This window comes from Crocodylus siamensis, chromosome 10 (assembly GCF_052110815.1).
Source record: "Crocodylus siamensis isolate JL-2025a chromosome 10, ASM5211081v1, whole genome shotgun sequence".
Taxonomy (NCBI): domain Eukaryota; kingdom Metazoa; phylum Chordata; order Crocodylia; family Crocodylidae; genus Crocodylus; species Crocodylus siamensis.
In genome coordinates, this window is record NC_143404.1 from 25,484,702 (window position 1) to 25,505,004 (window position 20,303).

The window sequence follows — 20,303 nt, forward strand, 5'->3', positions numbered from 1 at the left end:
GTTCCTTTAACCCTGATTCACTGCCCTGCCACCTCAATCAGTCCAAGAGTGGTGGAGGTTCCAATGGGGGCTTCTTCCTGCTTGCCTGCTCTTGGGGTTTCAGCAAGCCATGCTGCTCCTGCGTGCCCATATCAAGGCTATACCAGGCCCCACAACTCAAGGAGAGGCAGGGTGGAGGGGTTCAGGGGGACAGGGAGTTTCTGGGTGAGGTCTGAAACCAGGTGCATGGGGTCAGTGCGGGTTGCAGGGAGTCAGGAAGCAGGAAGGGAGGGAAAATCTGCCTTGCTGATGCTGCTTCCACCACTGCTCTTGGGCTGGAAGCACCAGCTGCAAAACCGGACATGCTGGTGGAAGTGTACTTTCAATTCCACCACTGGGGGACTCCCCCCCATCAGCGATCTGGTGCCCCCCCAGACTCTAGAGGCACCAGTCACCCATGAGGCACATGGTCAGAGAGCGGGGAACGTGGCTCTCCAGCCCAGTAATTAAAGTTCTTCTCAGAGAAGTGAGTCATAGGTCCTGGTTTCTGTTCCAAATATTGTGTTTTGTGTATGTTTATTAAGTAGTCTGGGGGCGAGGCTTGGAGTTTGTGAATAGACGCCAGAGAAGTGTAAAACATCTGTCCAAATTAAACTTCAAGTGGTGTCTACATTAGTAAAAATAGTTCATATTAAGCTTACGTATAGCTTTTTGGATCTGCCCCAAGTCCCTAATCTCCCATTATAATCAATAGGGCAGTTAAGGCATCTCTAAACCACGCCCATGCCATGCTTGGGCACACTACCATGAGTCATGCTCTTGCTCCACTGTCATGACATCCCAAAAATGAGGTAATGTGGTTAACCAAGAGAATCCCTGCATGTGCCAATAAACACACTCAAGCAAGCCCAGGAGTGGCACTGGGTGTATGCTCAGCAGTACTCTAAGGTAACTAGCTACTCTACCTCATTATGATACTTCCAGCTAATGTATATGGACTGGGATTCATTTGATGGTAGCTATTTCATGGCAATATAGACACCCCAGGGTTTTCGTGTGTATTTAAAGCATGTATAAGCAGGGAGATAGTTTTAAATAAAGTGTTCCAGCACTGAAAGAGCTACTGGACCTCTAATACAGTGGTAGGGCCATGACTTGATGATCAGGCTTGCCTACTGAGTCACAAGTATGACTTCCTGTACCTTTGGACTTTCTTTCGAGAAGCCCATTTTCTCCAAATACTGAACATATTCTGTCTTGCTTTGCAAGTTCTGACAAGATTACAGTTTGTGACAGAATAGGCTGGCTACAGGGCATCTGCTGATTTCATAATGTTGGCATTTAAACACTTGGATTATGCATCAGCATTTCCCTGTAACTTCCTACTTGTTTAATCAACGAGAAGAACAAGAATCTCTAGAGAATACGTATCTGTATTCTACCAACCCATGTTGTTGTCATAAAAGCCTCATGAAACCATTCACCTCACTAAAATGGGTTTAATACACAGATCAGTCAAAATGTCCCAATGGATACAGAAGGTCTTCACGCATTTACTTGCCGGATACAAGAAACCCAGAGCTATTTATTAATTTAAACTGCAGGAATGTAAATTGTTTACTACTACTGGAGAGGTTATATAACACAAAAATCATTAATGGCCTGAAATAGTGGAAGTTTTTCACGTTAATTCAGAGCCCTAGAATCAAATGTTGACATACTACACATATTTGAACTAGAGAGGAATGACCTTTCTTGCATAATGATCTGAAAACTATACACAACATATTAATTAGCATTTCAGGATGCTCTGGCTTACTGCAGTAACAAATCAAAGACAGATGGAAACAGATCAGCACAAACAACTAATTTCATAGTATTCTGTCCTGCTCTGGTTAATATCCTGAAACACATTGTAGCCCTGTGAACTTAAATAATGTTGCATTGGATGAAAAATTAGGGACACATTTCAAGGTAATTTTTTTTATTTGAGATTTGTAAAGGCAAATGCATCAAGCCAGACTGGTGAGGAGTCTTTTCAAACACATTCTTTATTGGTACAAGTTCGCTCCATTTAAAGTTAACGAGAGTTTTACGGTTGAGTCTTAATCTTTTTAATTTTTTAGTTTGTGTTGTGATATCTCCTAACGACCAGGGTCTGCTTGTGAAAGATACCATCTTTTCACTAGTGTTTGCATAGTATCTACTCCAAAGACATAATTTAAGTATGAGAGAAGATGCTGGACAAGGACAACTCAGAGTGGTTTTGAAGCTTCCCCTACAAGTATTATGGAACCTTGGCCAAAGCTGTTTCATTAATGTTATAACCAGATTTCAGTTTTAATTACCCTGTAAATTGGGTTAGAACGAATTTGCTTTGCCTAGAATATTGCCAGATTTCTTTTACGCAAACATCTAAGAGCCCATGAAATCTACTTTTATTTTCATTTAAAAATCAACTAACTTCCTTGTTTTCAACTTTAGTGAAAACTATATTTCATTCTGTTACAGGTGCTCGTATCTTGTCTATCACTTGCCACCTGAATGCATAGCACCTCATATTGAAAGGTAAGGGATTTTCAGATGTAAAGCAGTGTGTATTTTGTCTGTCATGCAGTTCACTCCATAAAAGAACTCAAGTTATGACTTTTGTTAAAATGATAGCTAACTAAATGTAATGAGCCTTCCCTGGTAGCTAACGACAATTAACTTACTCTAGTGACTGTTTATGGTGCATTATCAATAAGACTATGACCAAGACTTATGCTATAAACCTTATGGCAATATAACATTTGTATGAGGTTTACATTTGAGTTAAATATGACAGTGCCTATGCATGTAAAGTGGTGTGGATGGATCCTTCTTGCGAACCAATTTCCCATTCATCTTATCTGTGAATATTGTGGATGTACTGCTACAAAGTGTCACCTGTTATGTATCCCATTGCTCTCTAGTCATTTCTCCGTATTTTTAGGACACTATTTAAGACAAATGAGAACTAGCTGCCCAGTGTGCAGTGGACCTATTGAGGAGTCAATGATTCAAGAAGTCCAGATAACACTGTGGTTACATTTTCAAAAAGAGTTAGTATAACTTCATGGCTACTAACAATACATGTCATTATCTGAATTAGTATAATGATAATCAAATCTTAATCATTAAGATTCAAACTGACCAGTGAATAATTGTTTAGGAACACTGATGTAATGTCTTTCTCTGAATGATCAGCTAATGTATAGATTGAATGAACTAGTGGCCTCTATCTGGAATAAGAAATATGGTATCACTGATAAGACATGTTCTTACTTTAAACTGAAGTCCTCTTAGCTTTGACATAACGTTATATTAAGAAAAGTACTGAAATTAGATTCACAAACAGGTCATTTGAACCCTGGTGGTAAATAAGAGTACTATTAAAAAAAAGAACGTAACTTTAAAGTTCCTTTCACTTTTCTTGTCACAGAGGATAGTATTGACTTTAACTTTTTTTTAGACCTGGTGAAGCAATTCGTTTAAGCAGGAGCCTAGAGCTTACTTTCTGATATCTTGTTATGGGGGTAAATGAGGATGCATTGACAAAAGAAGAAAATAGCTATTATAACAATTTCAAATAAGTAAAGCAAATGTTACACTGTCATACATGGACTATACACATATATTTAGAGCATAAAAGTGGTTTGAAACAACAGCTACTTAAAACACTAAATAACTGGAAAATTCTGAATACTTACTTGGTTTTGGAGCCTAATGAACTCTTTTCCCCCTATTGTAGTGGGGAAGCATTCACTGCCTGTTGTAGTGTCATCTAGTGGATGTAAAGTAATTATTAACTAAATACCGAAGCTGGCTTGGCAGCATTAGGTGGAGTAGAGTCATGGCGTGTGTATAATCAGCAGCTGAAAGGATTTGTTTGTGATGTTAAAATAAATGAGACCATTTTAAAACACAAAAAGTATGCCATGACATGTGAGTGCACGTTCCTATTATCTGTACTTAAAACTTGTATAAACACTACAGTATTGGCTCTTGCACATGAAAATTAAATGATCATGAATAGGGTACCGAGTTTTGAATATTGATACATAAAAATGCACTAAGTCAGTGGCTTTATGCCAGGTGGTGAACACCTATGGTATAGCTCAGAGGTGGACAAAATGGTGGAGTCCATTTCTCAGCAGCTCTGCTCCAGCGCTGGCCCCATGCTGTCACAGTTCTGTGCTGGTAGAGTCCCGCACTTACAGGGTCTCCATGAAGACCAATGGATAGTGATGTGGGCAGGGCATGCAGCTGTGTGGGGAACTGCTCCAGGGCTGGGACCAGGATCTTGTGGTGATGACAGTGTGGGGCCAGAGCCAGGGAAGAGCCGCACTCCACTCCCTGCATGCTCCTGCCAATGGAATCCACGCTCATTGCAAAGGTGTGTGGGCAGCAAACCATGGCTGTCCCCTGGCTATGCTCTGTCAGGAGCATAAATCCTGGTGTCTCCCCAATTCCACCTGCCTGTCTTACTCCTTTCCATGCCCAATCCCAGCCACCTGCTTGCATGGGTCCTGACCTCTGTGGTGGGTTTGGGGAGGACAGGCTGGGGTGCCTGAGCAGTGGGTCTGGGTTCCATAGTGGCAGCCAAAAGGAGCTGCTTCCTCAGAGTCTGCTTGGAAATAGAGTCCACAACTGGCCCACTCTGGCCCATGGGTCAGACTTTGCATGTGGTATATCTCATGCAGTTGATGTCAATCTCAGGTGTCCAAAGCAGGTGATGGGTGTAGGCAATATCTTAATATTCAACAGGCTTTGTTTGAGCAACTTGTCCATTGTCTACCACTATCTGTTGGTACAGTTACTGGTTCTAGCTCACTTTGAATCAGGTTCTCTGGGTACTTGTACACATGACAAAATTTCCCTTTTTAGAAGTTTAATTGTCCTTTTATAGCAGTTTAATTGTCACACATTAGACGTGCAGCAGCATATTGCGATATAAATGACTTTGTTACATAGCAAACTAAAACACATTCCGATATATTTTAGTTTTCTACCTAACACATTGCAGTGATACATCCATCCTCAAGCCCACCTCGGTTTCCAGCACCCCATGCACCATCCCCACCACCTTCTCTGGCTGTCAGCACACCCAGATTGCCCCTGGGGCAGCACAAGGAGGTAACAGGAGGGCAGTTGTGTTGTGCTGGCAGCTAGAGGAGGTGGCAGAGATGGTGCATTGGGTGCTGGAACACGTAGGGAGAGTGTTGCTTGTGGGCTTCCCTTGGGCTTGATGGGATTCCAGTGCCCCATGCACCATCTCTGCTGTTTTCTCTAGCCACCAACACACCCAGCTGCCCTTATGCCCCAGAGGCAAGCCCAGCCCATTCCCAGGTGGTCTCAGGTGGCAGAAAAGTAGCAGAGACAGTGCATGGAGAGCTAGAAGTCCCAGCGGTGGGGAGGGGGTGGTGGTAAGGAGCCTGATCCTTTTATCTTTTTTTTTTTTGGAGGGGGGGGAGGCTACCCATGGATGGGGAGCAAGCTGCCAGAGGGGCCTGAGCTGCAGGGGAGTCCTGGTCCTTCCCTCCATGGCAGCGACATCTCCCAGGGCCCCCCAAGCAGGCTGCTAGTGGGCCAGGTGTTAGCCCAGCTTGGAACCAGCACCTGGCCTGCTAGCGGACACCACAGAGAGAAGAACTGGTACCCCCGCAGCTCAGAGGCAGATCAGTCCATCAGCAGCTCACTAACACCTGCCTGCCCAGCCATGGGCATGCTCCACTGGGGAAGAAAGAGTTGACAAGAGGCCCAGCCTTTTTTTATTTTTTTTGACAGAGCCTACCCACAATTGTGGGGTGTGAGCCACCAGTGGGTGGCTTCTAAGCTGTGGGGGGCCCTGGTACCTCCCTCCACAGTGGCATCAGCCCTTGGGGCCATCTGAGTGGGCTACTAATGGGCCATGTGCTGCCCCAGTTTGAATCCAGCACCCAGCTCTCCAGCAGCCTGCCTGGACAGCCCTGGGGAGTGCTGCCACCATGGAGGGAAGGACCAGGATCTCCACAGGATCAGGCCCCTCACTGTAACAATGACTGAAGCCCCTAAATTGAAACACTGGGGTTTTAATCATCACAATTAAAAACCCACCAATTAAAAACCCACTGTTTCTATTTTGAGGAACTAGCCCTCCATCATGTGTACAAGCAGCCTCTCTGGCTTCAAATTTTAGTTCATTAAATCTTCATTAAAAAAAAAGAAGAGAGAGATCCTCTGACCCCCCACAAAATGATAACTTCTCACCTCCCCTTCATATTTTTTTTGGACACTGATTTGACTAGGTACTTAAGAAGATGTTTCACATTAGGAATGTTAGTTGTCTTATTAGTTTAAGTTAATGAAGCAAGCTGAAAGCCGTTGTGCTCTAGATGTTACAGGATCAAAAAATACCACATTGGCTGCTATAGAAAAGTCTATATGGTAGGATAATGTCCAGGAGAAGGTTTTCATCTTCATGTCCATTCTGTTCTTGATGAAGCCATTCATAGTTGCTGACACGTTGGTGTTTTTAGAGGTGACAACTTATTTCTCTGAAGTTACTACGTGGCACCACGAATCTCCTTCTTCTCCTACTTCATAGGATTTGTATCTTTGATTTCATTTATCTTTAGCAGTAAGTTTCCTTCTTGCCCTTGGTGTAGGGACTTTTTAATCTTTCTGATCTGCAGTTCTCCCCCAACATCAAAAAATATGCGAGTGTATTGTGTGTATTATACTTGTAAAAGTTTTGTAAATCAGTTGCATAATTTAGCAAAATTTCAGAAAGCTACAGGCTTTTATGAATTTTTGCACCTAGTCCTTATTGATCTTTCAAATCTTACCAACCCCATGCATATTTTAAGGTTCGAGTTTTGCATCATGGAAGCTAACTTTTTTCTATAATGCTGCAGTTTAACACACAAATATTAGGATATTTAAATACAGATACTTAAAAATACTTCCTTTGAAAGGCTTCTTCAGACTTCTAGAATTCTGATTTACTCATCTGTACACTAGGCCACAAGGATTTCTTGTTCCTGTCACTTGATGCTTATTCTGCAATGTAAATTGTGCTATATTTCACAAGATCACAGCTGCAGTTCTCAGTCTAGTGCTTAGCCCTTTTTTGAGGTTGAAATAGCATTCATTACCCAATAGCAGTGAGATTTGTTTCTGCAAATTCCTACTTATGGCTTGGAATTCTTGGAGTTATGGAACTAAACAGGATATCAAAGCATTGAATATTTTATAGGTGCTAGCATTTTTTAAAATCCAAATGCTGTCTATTTCAAGAAGTTATACTTCATATATCTAGTGCCTAGATTATCTGAGACTTGTAGGCACCTGACTTAATAGAGGTTATTCATCCATTTTCTTTCCTTTAAAGAAGTGCTTATCACTTACAGAAAACCCTAAATAGTAGTCCATCCCAGCTGAGCAAATCACTGAAGTATATACTTAACATTTAAAGAATGCTTAAGTTCTCTTGACTTCAGTATGTTTTAAGCATGCGTCTATAGTTAAGTATATGCTTAATTGTTCAGTTGAATCAGACTCCTAGAATGAAGTCACATTTGAAATATGAATATACATTTAAATAAGGGGTACGACTTTAAAGCTGCCTTTCCAAAGCTCAGCTCAGTTATATTCAGTACAATGGGATGATACTATCCATACACCAATTTTTTCCCAGTGGCTTGCTCCAGTGTTGTCTACCTGCCATTATCAACAACTGAAAAATATAATACTGTGGATGCTAGTTTCCAAATAAAATGAATACTTTGAACTATTTAACTACTTCATCACAGAATCTGGGTAATACACAAGTTTCCAAAAATGAATTGTGGAAATGTGGGTAAAAAATTACATACTTGCTTTAAAGCCTATGGAGTACTTTTTTTTCTCCCAACACATGTAGTTCTTCACCTATTGGGTGCATCTACACATGCCAATTTAAGGTTTATTAACAGTATGGGTCTACACATGAGCACCCTTAATAAATCTTAAAATGGCAAAAGCAGGTATCAATTTTATATACAAATAGCTGAAGCACATTGTGATGACTGGAGGTATTGTAGGGCTTGCTGCCACTGCTGAGAGTTCATTTGCCTACAGGAAGGGTTTAAATCTCAGTTCACCTGATCTGCCAGGAGACTGATTTTACTTTTCTCTTCTGCCATTGTTGGTACAATGTTAATAGGAGACACTACCCCAGGTCTCAATCTCTGGCTTCTTCTGTGGGGCTCCAGACCTCTCCTTCACCTCACACAATCCATTCCATCTGACCCTAGCGCTCTTTCCTGCCTGGGGCAGGGGTCAGACTCAATGATCTGCTGAGGTCCCTTCTGACCTTAATATCTATGAATCTAATGAATAGTCCTCTGTAGCCTGCCACCTGGGTGACCATAGTCTTAGTCCAGCACACACCCACATCCAGGGTATGGCTTTAGAATAGGCTCAAACATCCCAGACACAACTGTTTCAGTCTCCCTTTAGAGTCAGTCCATGCAGCCACAGTCCCTCGGTAGAATCTCGAGCAAAACAAAGACCCACCAAGATGGCTCTAACCTTGGAAGGAAGTCTTCCTTGCCTCCCTCTGGGGCTGGAAATGCTTCCTGGCAGCTTCCCTCCTCCAATCCGGAGCGAGAGGCTGCTCCAGAAGTGTTGCTGTGATTCTTTTTTTCTTTCACTGGCCTCCAGCTGCAGCTGTAAACTCTATTTACTTTTATTTTCCCTCTGTCACTGCCAGCTGCTCCTCCTCCCTTAGTCTCAGCTGTCTGGTACATAAAGCACCCTGGGGGCCCTGTTTACTCTCTCTCATGCCTGCACATGTTTTAATGCAAGTGTAGACATGCTAAGGCACATTAATGCTATGTATGTCAATTGATTTGAGACTAACTTTAGTCCCAAGTTGGTCCACACACTGCGTTAATGCCCCTTAGTGTGAACATGTGTAGATGTGCACCTAAATCAACTTAATGTGCATTAAGCAAATGCATGTTAAGTTTAGGTGCATGTAGAAGCATGTGTAGACACTCCCATTGATTAGGAAATAAATCTGTATAGTTTTCAGACATACTTATAAGTAGTGTCAGCAAGAAAAAATGTTCTTAAAGATAAAAAGAAAACAGAGGTAAAGCAATTAAATTAAATTATTAGAATTGGCACAGAAGAACACAAATGAAGAGCTGTTGTCAAAGTTTAAAGGCATTCTAACTCACAACATAAAAAAGAAGGCAGTGCAAAAATGAGCAAGAGAAGTAATTTAGACCTTTTTAACTGCTAAATATTATGCTTAAAATCTTTGCTTGAAAATTAAAAGCAATTCAGTGAAGATAGCTATGTAGTCTGCTCCAGGATGCATACTTGAAAAAAAAATTGCATATTTAATCACAGTGATTTTAGTATTTTTGTGTACTTCTGTTTCTAGTTTAGGGAAGGGGAAAGGGGAGAAAATTTTGCCTGAGCAGTTTTTCTCTTTTGTAATTTTTTCTTTACAGATTTCAGTTTTTGAAAATTGTAAGTATCACTGAATGACAGATACCAGGCTGTAAAGAAAGTTACTAGGTTTGAAGGAAGTGTGGGGAAGTCTTCAGCTGATTTTGGATGAAAGAAGGGCAAATCAATAGAAGTCAGCACCAATTTGGTCTTTTTGAGGCCCATAAAACATTTTTTACAAGCTGGCATGTTTTGAAGAGTGATGCTTGCTCTTTGCCAAGTTTTCATTTGTAAGTAAAATATATTTCAGTAGAACTTGCGATAAACAGTGACAGTCTCAGGTGGGTGATCTCTTTGAGGAATTGCTATATTTAATGCTTGAAAAGCAAAGGCAAATGTGCAGACTCCTTTTCTGTTATCTGACCTGTGAGAGTCATACATACTTCATCCAGTATGGGGTAGATGGGTGTTGGTATTGGTTTTGGTTTTATCTCTGTATGTTGGTGTCCAAGAGAAAGGACTGTCCTCTGATGAACCCACAATGCCAACCAGTATCACTCATTTATTTTCTATTAAGTCGCTTTGTACTTTTTATCATGCCATCCTTCAGACTTGGAAGAGCCTCTGCATAAAAATCCACGAAGCTACTTTACTGTTCTTGTTTGAATCCATTCTTAATGTTTTGTTTTTCTATGACTTCCAAAAGGGAGTTGATAAGTTGCTTGGCAGGTGGGCTGAAATCACAACCTATCAGTACTGTCAGTGCTGACCAATATTTTCTCTGTATTTTCCTCTGTCTGTCTCCATCTGTTTCCTCTTAGACTTACCTTGCAGACTGTTGTGCCCAGGTGCCATCTGCAAGATTGCATGGGTGTATACCATTTAGCACAGCTGGATCTGGCATTGCAGTGTGAGCACAGATTTATTGTTTAAATGTTTGCTGAATAGAGATGGATGTAAGCACATGCTAAACTGGGGATCTAATGCAGGAGGCATATTAGTGTTAGCAAATGGGGAATAACAACACTGTCAAAATATCAACCTCTGGAACTGTGTGCAAGTGTTCTGTATCATAAAAGATACATCCCAATGATGTCCTGTATTATTATCTGGTCATTTGTTTACAGGTAAATTATTTATCTTGGTGAAAATAATGCTTCAGTATAATGCAGTGATTGTCCCCCAAAATGTAGTTCTTTAAAGTCATCTTAAGAAATGACTGGACAAAGCAGAGACATGTGTTTGTTTCTACATGGTGTTTTTAGTGGGAGTTGGTAGAAACTGGAAAACTAGAAACTGGAATAAAGAAACCACATCCACCTTTTATCCTGCTCTAAGTTGATAAAAGTATTATAGTTCTGTTGTATTGCAATGGTAAGATGCAGTCTGCATCTGTCACCAGTACTCTGTTTTTTAGATTAATGACTATCAGTGGATAATAGACTAGTGTTCATTAGACTAATACAAGGTATTACAAATGGACTAGTATTAAGCATTAAAACGCATCCTTGCAAGATCAATCTCTGTCTTTGTCTCAGAGTTGCAATTCTTAAATGAATGTAGCTGATGTCAGATTTTAATTCATGTCACTACATTGAAATAAAGAGCTCATTACAGTGAGTTTATGCTGGATACCTCCATACTAACCATAGTTCTGCAGTGCCCCAGTTTCCCTTTGAATCAACTAAATGTTGATTCCAAGGAAGTTGAGGGTACCCAGTGCCTTTATAAATTCAGGCATTAGTACAGGTTTTGAATTCACTTAAAAAAAGGGTCTAAAGCATTTAGAAAAATTCTTAGTGATATGGTTCTGTGTTTATTATTCTGATCCCCAAACACTAGGGTTATGTGAATATGGACACAGGAAGATGAATTTCATGTAGGGCCACATGAAACTTTGAAGTGTGGCAACTTCTCCTGTTGCCTTGTGGGGTCAGGCCAACTCTCAGGATCTCAATATTGCACTGTTAGACAGGAGGGTGTGGCACAATTGCACATATACAAACACACAAATCAGTTAGGTGCATACATGCACACGCTACCAGCTCAGGCACATACACATCCAAACCAGCCTAGGCACATGCATACCTATCACCAATTCAGGCACATACACTATACACCCCAAAGTTAGACACAGATCACTAATTCATGTATCATGCACACAGTGCCATATATATGTAACCCAACGGTACTACAAGAGGTACCCCCTCTCCAACTGAAGGGATCAAAGCAGGTGCACAAGTGCTGTGGGAGGTGTAGGGACTCCCCTCCCCTACAGAGCAGAGCCAGACTACCAATGGGGATTTAACCATATGCCTTTTAATACTGGGAACATAACAGGCATAAATCAGAGGGAATAGTGGACACTACAGTGCCCCAAGGGGGCAGGATTCAACAAAGGTTAGGCACTTGCAATCATTGACAAAAACAGGTTTAACAAAATATAAAACAGAAACAACAGAACAAACAATATGGGTTGGTGAAATATAAAAAGGCACAAGATGCAAAATGTCAAATGACAAGGAAACATAAGGCCTTGGTACCTGGAGGGGGAAGAACACAATGGCCCCTTTCCACTGCAAAAAGACTTGCTTCTTGTTAGCTCACTCATCCTAAGGGCCCTCTGCTGGGACTTGACCCCAGATCTTTTATATGGTAGGCAGGAATGCTGCCACCCAGCCACCACTGGTAACAATACTAGGGGTCTTGACCTTCCCAGAGCCCCGGCCTCATGATGAGCTGTCTGGCCTCTGATTGGAGGAGCTGGAAGCAGACCTAGGAACCCTTCAGGTCGCTGCTCAGATCCTTCCTGGAGATAGGGAGACTCTCCTGCTGGCTGCAGCTTTTCCTTGGGGATCCTGGAGCCCAGTGGGGGGCCTCTCCTGCCGGGTGCATGCTGCCTGCAGGTTCTGCTCTTTTAGGCACTTCCAGGATATTACTTCTGCCCCACTGGCTCAGCTCTTACCAGCTCTGTGAACCCCCTTCCTTGTTGTCCCTCGCTGGTCTCTACCTTGAGTCAGCACATGCTGCCCCTTTTATCCCCTTCCAGGTGACCCAAGGGGCCAATTGGGACACAGGCGGGTGAGTCTCTGCGGCCTGATTGGTGCAGAAAAGGAATCCCAAGTCCTCCAATCATCTTTTGCCCTTTCAAAACCCCTGGGCTAGGTCACTGCCAGGCAGCCCATCTCTCTCACACACACACACATATATATATATATATACACAGACACACACATACACACAACCCACCTACACATACACACAGGTAAGTTCCTACCATGGATGGTACAGTGTGTATGTGTGTGCTTGGGGTACCTGGGGTACTTGGGGGAAGGTGCAGGTGAGAGAGAGAGAGTTAAAGTGTTGGGAGTAGAAGTTGCTAGAACCAGTAGACTACAGAGATGCTGGCTAAGGAACTGAGGCTTGGGTTTACTTAAGGTAGACTGGGGCTGGAAATTGAGCCAGACAGCTGAGATATTGGGGGGGGGGGGCGGAGCAGATAAGTGGTGGCAAGGAAGAGACAGCCAGGAAAGAAACTGAGGCAGAAACCTGGTTTCTCAGGGGAAAAGGAAATGGCAGTGGGGATAAGACAGTGGCAAAGAAACAGGGGGTTTGGGGGCAGAGAGGAGCTCAGGACAGGTGTTGGAGGTGGCAGTGAGCCAGAAGAAGGAGAGGGAGCAATGAGACAGAAGTTAGAGGGGCAAGGAGCAGAGATTGGAGCAGGGCCAAACCAAAGTAAAGGAAAACCCAACTTAGGGGTCCAAATAACAGTTTTATTAAACAGACAACACACTACACAGCCCCATGAAGTTATTGGTTCTCACACATACAATCACTCACAATGGCAGCAGGAGAAAGAGACTCAGTGGAAGGGCTGGAGTCCAGGTAGGGAAGAGAAGCAGAGTCTAAGTCCTTGGTTGAAGAGAGGGTGGTGGGGTGATAGCTACCTGTCTAGGCTGGAAAGGGGTCCTCATCCAGTAGGTGTTGTTGTCCAGAGGGGGGTTGCTGTCAGGGCCTCTGGGTAGATAGGTGGTGTGGCATGGTGCTGGTCCAGATGGAGAGGGTGTCCCATTGGGTCTGTCTTCACTGCCCCTTTTTATGGAGGCAGACCTTCTGTGACCCTAGTGACAGGAGGCATGCCCAGGCAAGGGACAGCCCCTGGTGTACTGAGCATGTGTACTCCATGCAGGGATGTGCAGTTTTGGGTGTCTGTAATGGTGGGGTACATTGGTAGAGTTGCTGGTTCTGCAGGGTCTTTTGTCTTTCAACTGCTGGGTTCTTGTCTCTGTTCCTGGGTGAGGTCTATAGTTCCTGGATGAATCAATTGGAGGTGATGGCCCAGTCATTACAGGCTATTCAATAGAGGCCTGCTACCATTGTATTTCAATCAATCTCCATCACTCTCATTCATCCGGGAACCAATTTGCATGGGAGGGATACGTGACTCATACAGTTGCGACATAGGGGATTCCCGGGGCAAAGGACACAAGATGCAGACTTAACATACAAAATGAAAACTTGACATTACTTTGGTTCACTTACAAACACAGCCTAAACTATACAATATCCATATAGAAACAATAAAAATCAATACAAAAATGATAATAATACAATATACAACAGTAAGAATCAATACAAACCTAATAATAATACAGTATAAAACAGTGGATATCCAAAACCAAAAACTTGCTACCAAAGTAAAAATGTTAAAGCTTATCCTAAGTCTGAGCTCGCTTATGCTTGTCTATAGGGAACAGAGAGGGAGAGAAAGAAAAGCCAGAAATAATTGGGGACGGGAAGGGAATGCATATCTATCATATATATATAAATACGTATTTAAAAATATGCTGGGGGTTTTGCTACACTCCAAGGTAATTGACAAAGGTACCTCCTCATATCCTGCAAGAAAAAGAAGTTGAATTAGAGAAGCTTAGTTGTCTTTCATTGAGGCTGAGCTATCACAGTTACCTTCCAACTGCAAAGCAAAGAATAGCATGTGTCAGCTGCGGTTTGTGTGCAAGGTAAAGCCAACCTCACACACTCCTGTTTGGTGCCGTGGTAATTAATTTGTATGGTCATACTTGTAACTGATTGCCACTTTTTTGAAAGAGGTTAAGAGCTAAAGTGAAAAATCAGAAGGGAAATAGTTCTAATGCATCTGAAATATAAATCTTTCAGTCTTTCTCATAAAAATAAATTTTTATTCTGAAATGGTCATAGCCGTTCTTTTGACATGAAAATGACTATTTTCCCCAAATAAATTAAAAGGAAGTAAAGAGCTAGCTTCACAAGGGGGGAATGGGAGGTAGTGGTAATGTTTTCCTCTTTAGCCAATAACCATTCCAGTTGTGCAGGATTAGAGACTTGGGCTTATTTGTTTTTCTGCCTGAATAGATTAGAACCTGTACCTCCCACATCCCATGAGAGTGCTCTGTCCCTAGTGCTGCACAACATCTGGGAACGTGTTGCTTTGAACCTCTCTCACTGTTTGCTGGAGAAGGATCTGGATCCTTGATTTGACCATAGGTGAGTGACCTAACTACCGACTCCATGGCTAGGAACAGGCATTCAAAAAGCCCAAGGTGGAATCAATCTAAGTTACGTAGTTTTCTGTAAGTTTAGATGAGTAGCAAACAGAACATACAGGCAGGGTGGTGTGGGGCAGGCAAATGTTAGCCCAGGTTCCACCATTTTAAAACCAGTCTATGGGTGTCAAACTTTTCTTCTCTTATGCATATAGATGATTTTGCATCACTTATACCAGTACAAGTGTAATGTCTATACCTTTTCCATGTATTCTAAGGACCACTATTTATTTTTTAAATTTCTGCATGCCTGAACTGAATGAAGTGTGACTTCAGCAACCACAGGTAGTATTGGCCTAGGTAATTCACTATATTTCTACTGCATTTTAAGAATCTAAATTAATAGCTATGACTTGCTACTGGTTGTGTGCAGATGCCTTTTTGATTTTTATGCATTGATACACAGTAGATGTTTATATGACTCATATAAGTTCAGTTTTTGTTGTGGGGTGTGTTTCTTTAGAAAAAAAAATAAATCAAAACTGTAGCTCCAAACTTTTGATCAGGCTATACAAACTTCGGATGCAAATCCCTGCTGATTCCTTTATGCCAAACTGGGCTACAAATTTCTTGCTAATGGCCTTTCTCATGATATTTCTGGTTTCAGTCCTGAACAGAAGTGATAAATTACTTACCTAAACATTCTATAATCTTTAAAAATAATTTGCTTTTTAGCTGTACAACATTAATTACTATGATTTCAAAAAATATTTGTCCTGATTTACATGAGTTTGTGTAGTGGACACAGAGGTGATTGCACAATAGCTTAAAATTAAGTCTTACTCTTATATATTGTGGGGGGGGAGGAGCATGGGGGTGGGTATAAGTTTGTGGGGGTCTGTTCGTGTGTGAGTATGTGGCATGTGGGGGTGTGAGCACGGGGTAAGGGAGCATGTGGGGGTGTGGATATGTGGGGCATGTGTGGGTATGGGGTTTGTGGGGGGTTGTGTGGGGGGTAGGACTGGGGTGTGTGAGGGGATGTGGGGGCCTGTGTGTACAGCAGTGTGGGGGGGGTGTATGTGTATGGTGGGGGGGTGTGGGACTCCCCCTATGAACACACACACATACATACACACACTGTCGCTCCCTCCCTCCCTGGATGCGCATGCGCACACACACACACACACACACACACACACACACAGAGTCTCTCCTTCCCTCAGTGCTCTCTCTGTCTCTGTCTCCCTCTCCCTCTCCCTCTCCCTCATTGCAGGGACATGAACTTATACACATGTGCACACACACCATCCTGGTCCTGGCCCTGGCGTACCAGCGTAGGCCCTGTGCTCCCCCAGTCTGGTGATGCAGCCAGGAGCCACATGGTGCTGGAGCAGTGGGCTGGTGTGAACAGAAACAGTGAAAGGTGTGGCAGGCAGAGGCTTCCAGTTGTAGCGGGGGGAAGGTAGGAGGAGCCTGAGAGCTATGGGCTGGAGGCTGTGGGCTGGGCAGGACAGAGAAGCCTGCTAAGTCCTGCTGGCTTCTCCTGGGTTCTACTGCCCCTGGCTCTTGTCATCTTTGACAGCTAGCCAGAAACAAATAAATATAAATTTTATAAATTTTTAGGGGCCCCATGGGCCAAATAGAATGGCCTGGTGGGTTGGATCCAGAATATGAGCTGTATTTTTCCAAACCCTGCTTTTTCTTCCTAACTCCTTTTATATACAGCTTGCAATATTTCCTATCTTTGAGAGGGAAGTTAGGCATTTTTAAATGAATGTGCCTTTTTCCTCTTATACTGAAGTAAGTGAAAAAAGTGACTTCCTGAAGTAATTCCTGATTTCCCTACCCAATATGGGATGTCAAGTCTACTTATGTACAAAAGCAATAATTGTTTTCCCTAGTACATGTAATATCCTGTATTATTCACCTTTAGAAAAGAGAAAGTCTTTTTGCTTTAAAAAGCAAGACATTGCAACTCCATTTTATGTGGGCAACATTTGTCACAAATTATTTTATTGGAGAAGAAGCAGTTTCACAAATGTAAGCAGAACATATCAACCATATGAAGCACATTTAATGAAATATTGGCTGGCACACAAATTATGCCCATGAAAAATTTCTTTGATATTGATAATGAAAATGAAGAATATTTTAACATGAGGTCCTGAGCAGTTTCCCTTCAAATAAATAAGTTAATAAACTGAATAATTGGGAATTGCACACTTTGTAATTTGTAAAATATCCAAGGTCCAGTTAAGGCAGGCAAGGGTGGTATATATATATCTTCATACAGAAATGATAATCCTAAAACCAAAGTAGCTACTTATATGCCCTACAAATGTACTGAACAGTGCCTGCCTACATACTCAGTACATTACAATATTAAGCCAAAAATAATTGCCCCTCTCACCCTTGCAGTGTCTCAATTTGTCTGAAATCATCTTCTTCCATCTCATACTTCAGCAACATTTTCCTATCATCATCTCTTCATCTTCCCTTTCCTTAATGGCTGAAATATATTCTCTTCTCATCCATTTCATGTAACAGCCTTTAAAAAAATCAACCATTACTGTTAGTGAATTCAGTATATCAAATACAGAGCCTCCCTCTTCCCCCTTCCCCACCCACACTTTTTTTAGACTAACAGACAACTAAGCTATCTCAGTGCATAGATGCAGTACTGTCTGGAAGACAATAATTCAGTTGTGTGAAGAACATTAAAGGTTGTTGGTGCTGGTGGTCACGTATATATACACAGCTACATACATTTAATTTTATGTGGTGGAAGAATAGAGTTTTACCAGAATAAGCAATGGTTCAGCTGTTGGGGCATTCACTTGGGATGCTACTCTCTCAATTCAAATGCTGCATATTGGTGGACTCCCCATGCTATTTGAAGAGTCCTGAAGTAGTTCCTTTACCTGGCTCCAAGTGTGAGGTCTGAAATAGTGGCACCTTCGATGTCAGGAAATGGATAGAGCTACAGAGCAAGCGCTTTATATAACTAGGTATCTAGCAAAAAGTGTAAGATGAAATGAACTACCATGATGATGAAGCCAGAAGGGAAAATTTCTGCTTCCATTCATGAATAGGATATATCTTTAGCATCTTGCCTAAGAGTCACTTAATGTGTAGTTCATTGCAGCCACTATGTTACGACATAAAGAAGGTCTTAAAGAAATTATATAACTAAAGATGCTTTATTCTTTCTCTGTTGTTTTCTATATACTGACCACACTAATGATCCATTCAATAGCTTAGTTTTAGGCTACATATTCAAGGAGGTCAAAAAATCCCTCATTCATTTGTGGTATAGAAGGTTTGAAAGTCCACTGACCAATTTTATATTTTCTTGTGTACAACTGCTCTGAGGGCTTCAACTGTTTGGCAAAGTGAGTATCTTTTGTGAGTCTCCCCATAACCCTTTTCTCAAGCAGCTAGCTGTGCTCAATAGCAAAATTGATTCTAATTGCTTCACAGCAGGTGGAATGATTTAACCTGAAGCAAAGCAATTGTCTTTATTCAAAAGTGTGCACACCTTTCCCACTTTCTTGTTTTTCCATAAAAGCTATTGTGACCCTGAAAGAGCAAATGAAATGTTAGTCTTCCTCCCCCTCCTAAGCGCCCCCGCCAAAAAGACCCCCCAAAACAAAACACTACAGTTCATGAACTATTTTAGCTAGTACATTAATAAAATCTCCCAAGAGCATAAAAACAACCCAGACCCCGGCATTAATAATACTGGATTTATATTCTCCATTTACCTCATGCTATGCATACAGTGTGTTTCCTAGGAAAAAGCCACACTGAATATAAATAATTGTATAGATCTTTTGGTAAATTTCATATTGTCAAACATCTGGTGAAGGATTAATGGCTAGAGCAGAAATAAGTTCTTTAGAATTTCCTTTTTTGTAGTAATTGCACTATCGTGCTTAAGCTGCTAAGCTCCCTCCTACCTACAACCAGTCTCTTTGGATTCTTTCTTGTTGCACACCACAGCAAAACAAGAAATAGCAGTGAAGTCTATTAGCATTTACAGAAACATTTGTCAGCAACTTGGATGGTGACATAACTTCTGAGTGCAGCCTGCTGGGAGACGGTCCAAGCCAGGCCATACCCAAGCTGGCAAAGATTTCAATAAATCTCTGCAAAAGCATTGTAAACAAGTACTTCTGGACTTTGTTTGTGCTTGTGAATTTAGCTAAAATGCCTTCTCCATCTGGGACTTCTGATTTCTCCTAATGAAATGAATTTCCCTTTTTGCTTTTCTCTAGTACTTTAACCATTTTTGATTGTCTGCACCAAATTCAGAAACCACATAAGAGGTAGTGCCTTCTATTCATTTGTATGTCTGTGAATGTAAGTTAATATGAAATATTATGGTGTGGAAGAGCAGAGTTGTAAGAAGAAAAGGAATGAATATGAAGAGATGCAAAAAGGAATACCTATCTAATCTTGTCCATTGTGGGGTGTTTTTTCTGTTCTTTATCCCCCTCTTACATTTCTCCAGCCAGTAAATTTATCAATTTACTGTTCTTTATTAGTTATATGACAGACACCAGCAAGATTTTTTTCCCATATGAATAACTATGAATATGATATTCTAATTCTCTTTAAAATACAGTTTGATTATCTCAATTCAGCATCATATCAGCTGGCTATAAATGGAATGAAAAAAAAAGCAGAAGTTGTTTTACAAACCAGGAAAGAGTTGTGACTTTGAAATCTTAATCAGATGAAGTAATGAAAAATCCTCATGAGTTTATGAAAGATTTCAAGGTTTACTTTATGTGAGATATAAAATAAAAGTTCAATAATTCTTTATTTAAAGTAAAAGTGACATTAATTTATTTAGATAGTTTTAGGAAAATGTATCACAGATCGTTCTTTAAAAAGAAAAGCTTGACCTATAAACATAAGCTGCCTTTGAGGAGTTGAAGATGGACCATGTTTTCAATCACTATTAGAACTAAAACCAAATATAATTAGATTTTGACAATAAAGAAATTAAACTGAATATACACAAGCCAGATAGTTACTGGTACACATGTGGTGGTTTCCTCAACATCTGGTCTATCAAAAGCCAAGCTGAGCCAATACATTTTTGGTCCAATTTCCTACCCCCAAGCATTTTAGTGCTCAGAAATAAGGGATTGGTATGATTAACTTGACCAAATGTTGTACAATGTTGTTAGTTTTCCCCCCACGTATATGCTAACCTTTAATGCTGTGATGGGAAAACATGTTGCATATCATAACATGATGAGACTGCTGAAATTTAAGAGAACACTTTCTTTTTTCCCTCCTGAATGAACACCTGTCAGTAATTAAAATAGTGAAATTAAAATCCAG

At 41.3% G+C, this 20,303-nt stretch overlaps 1 long non-coding RNA gene across 1 annotated transcript in view; it reads left to right on the forward strand.

Annotated features, from left to right (window-relative positions):
- Nucleotides 1-2,493: 2,493 nt before the first annotated feature.
- LOC149856360 (uncharacterized) overlaps nt 2,494-20,303 on the forward strand; it is a 743,716-nt gene continuing 725,906 nt past the window's right edge. Inside the window, exon 1 of the long non-coding RNA XR_016444434.1 lies at nt 2,494-2,547. This is a non-coding gene — a long non-coding RNA (uncharacterized LOC149856360). The remainder of the gene's footprint in view (nt 2,548-20,303) is intronic.